The following is a 3667-nucleotide window of genomic DNA, read 5'->3' on the forward strand; positions in this document are numbered from 1 at the left end:
TCTCTATTGCTGCTTCTGAGCAGCGAGATGGTGACAGCTTCAGGGTTTCTGACCTCAGTTAACTCTCTCGGATCTTCCATTTCTCCTCAAATTAGTGGTTTTTTTCATTTCTTTTAAGCTTCTAGTTTGCATTTTCCTCCTTTCCATTAATTTTTGGATCTAACAGATTTTTATCTGAGTGTGAGTGAAAAAGATGTTTTCCTGATACCTTGAATGGTAATTATGATCATTATGAATTTAATTTCCTAAGTGTTTATTGTGAAAGTGTTGGACTTTGTTCTATTACCTACCAATGAATTAAATAGAATCTGACCTTTCAAGCCTTACTTCTTTTGAGTACAAATAGGATCAATTAACCTCTACTGCTAAGTTGTCCGTCCCCCCCCCCAAAAGGTCAGGCAGACTAGCAATGTTTTAAACTTACTGTGAGCCTTTACTATTGTGTGGTTTGGAAAAGTTTTACTTCTGTCATTGGTCTTTTCTTTTAGAGTATTGCCTAAAGTTTTGAAGCCGTGGGTAAATCCTCATTTTGATGTTGTTTAGGGGCATGATCCCACCATGCAGGTAGGGTGAATTACCATGCTGATTTTTCCGGGGTAAAGCCCCAGGAAGATGACTCCTCCTGTGGCCCCAAGCTCACAAGCCAGCCTTCATATCAAAGCCACATCCTTACTTGCACATGTCCCTGTGCTCACACGACTTACTTGGTCTGTGATGAGGCCTGAACATAAGATTATTTCTAAAATTCTTTCCAGATGATTTGCTTTTGTCTGTGCGGTTTTTTAAGACAGGGTTTTTCTGTGTAGCCGTGGCCATTCTGGAACTCTATAGACCAGGTTGGCCTTGAAACCACAGAGATGCTCCTGAGTGCTGGGATTAAAGGTGTGTGCCACCACCCTGCTGATTAGTTTTTTGAGACACGGTTTCTTTATGTAGACCAGGCTGGCCTTAAACTCAGAGACCTTCCCGCCTCTGCCTTCTGAGTGCCAGGATTAAAGGTGTGTTACTCTACATCTGGCTTCCAAGTGATTTTAACAAGAGTGCAATGTGGAAAACAAACAAAAACCCCAAACCATGCCCTCCCATCCCCCACTAATCAACAAGTGAAAGCAAATGTTTCATGCACCCCAAATCAATGAAGAGTATGTGGTGTGTAGCTCAAGGTGCAATCTATCTACTAAGAGAAAAACAACTGCAGGCTCTAACAGACACTGACAAGAGCTGGCAGTACACTTGGCTGACTCTTAGATTCTATTTTTAATGTTAAATCCACACTGGTTATGTAACACTGGGTTAAAGGTTTTACATAAAGACTGTTGAGTTTATAGAAATGTTAATTCTCATTTCTTTGACAGTTACGTCTATAGGAATTTATTTTTGCCTGGGAAAGCAGCAGTTTTTTTGTTTTTAAAGCCAAAATCTGCACTCATTTTTGGGTTCATTCATTTCTACAAATAGGACTCAGTAGAAAAATTAACTTAGCAAAAGGAAAGCCCAACAGTGAAGCAGCAGACAGTCCGACAGATTTGTTTACTACGTGAATAGCTTATTGTTCCATTTTGGGTGTCTCTTTGGTACTGCACTTAAACCTCAGTTACAGGACATCATCTGAGATTGTCAACATTTCCTGGGTATTTTAAAATAAAACAGTTAACTTAACCTTTTCCACCTTAGGAATAGTTTCAGAAACCCAAATTTAGTAGACACAAAATACTATAAACAGTGGAAGAACAGCATTTTTATTGAAGGCAGGATCTTCTTTGTCCCAGGCTGGCCTTGAACTCACTGTGTAGCTGAGGACAACCTTGAACTTCTGGTTCTCTTGCCTCTACTGAGTTTAAAGGGATCTTCAAATGTCAGGTGAGCACTCCGCCAGCTCTAGCATTCTTAAGAAGCTACATACAAATGTACGTATCACTTACTCTGAAACACTCCCTTAGAAAGTGCTCTAGCGAGTATGTAACATAGAATATACTATGCAGTGTACAAATCAACAGAGGTCAACGTGGTGACCTCCAGTGACGGAGCAAACCGTACCTTTCCCACTTCCTTCCTTGTGGTGCGTTGGGCACAGAACAAGCATCCGGTCTTAGGGGAGAAGTTAAGGGTGGTCGGTGGGAAGCAGCATCTCTGCAGGTAGCACCATCACGAAGAATACTAAGGGGCAAAGGTCACCCACTTTTATCTCTGGCGTGTGCGTGTCATGCCATGGCATGTGTGTGGAGGTCAGGAGACAGCTGGTAGGAGTTGGTTCCTCCCACCATGTGGATCCTGCAGACTGAAGTCAGGTCCTCAAAATCTGTGGCAATACCTTCTTACACTGACCCCATAATTACAGATTTAAGACTGAATTTGTTTTCTTCCCAGATGTGATTTAATGGGCTATTGGAGAACGAGCCATGATCATGTCTAGAGTCAGAGCTGACCATGTACCCACTATGACATAAGACCATGCTCTCTTGCATATTTCTTTGTGGAAAAATATCATAACTTCTGCAATGTATCAAAAGGCATCTTTGAGAAGCACAGACTTCCATGTCTAGCTTTGTACTTGGTTTGTAGTGAAGCCTAACACATCACTCTCTTTAGCAGCGAGGGGCAGTTTCATTTGAGCTGTCTTGCACTGAACGGAACAGAAATAACAATGGTCGTCTGGCCAGCCTTTCACATACTCTCTCAACGTCTACAAAGAGCATGGAAAGGAGAGGGAGGTACAGGAGACAGACAGGCCTGGCAGGAGTATCTAACAGATGTGTGAGGGGCAGGCCAGTTCAGGGAGCCACTTTATTAAGTTCAGCTGAATGGGCTTCTCACTTTCCAAAGACATGAGATCCGGCACGCCATTAGCGCCCCACACTCTCCATCAGAAAGCCCTCACCTTTGGTACTGGTCATCCACCTAAATTTGCACAGTCCTAGTGTTATTACTAGAATTTAAACTTTCTCATTTGCAATCATGTTTTGACACACATAAAATCCTTGAAATATTAGATAGCCCCACAGGTAAAAACTGGGGGCTTACTGCCTTTGTGGAAGTTCCAGAAGACCCTTCACCTAATTTTATCCAATTTCAGCAAATGGGAAGACTGACACAATCTGGTTAGAAGCTACCATTCAGCCTGTGGCTAACTGAACACAGGCTAGTTCAGGAAAGCACTCTCAGGACTGGAGGAAGCCAGCTCTAACTGTCTGCTTTCTGAGTCTTCCTTGTGACTGGGAACAGGTAGGGGTGGGGGATAGCAGGATGAAGATGAGGAGCTGTGTTTAATCACTGCCACAAAAGCTTGGGAAAAAGATAAACCTCAAGTCACCAAAGGCCATTATTTCCTTAAAGTGTTTTCAAAATAAATATGCAACCAGTCTTCAGAACAATACATGCTCATGGATGTGTTAAAACAGTCAGGAAGAAGGGTATCTGGGACAGTGCTTGATTACTGTATAATCAAGACCCAGGAGAACTGACATGTTCCAGTTTCCTGGCCAAAAGAAAAACAAAACAAAACAAAAAAACCCCTACTCCACATACTCTTCACCCACACAAGAAACATGCCAGAACCAAAAAAGGATAGTAAGGATGGTGAGGGGAGGCATTTGCAGACTTTATGAAGCAGAAACAGTGTAAGGCATGTGTCTCAAATAGAGAAAAAAAAATCTCAAATATACAACTC

Source organism: Mesocricetus auratus, unplaced genomic scaffold (assembly GCF_017639785.1).
Source record: "Mesocricetus auratus isolate SY011 unplaced genomic scaffold, BCM_Maur_2.0 Super-Scaffold_100041, whole genome shotgun sequence".
Classification (NCBI taxonomy): domain Eukaryota; kingdom Metazoa; phylum Chordata; class Mammalia; order Rodentia; family Cricetidae; genus Mesocricetus; species Mesocricetus auratus.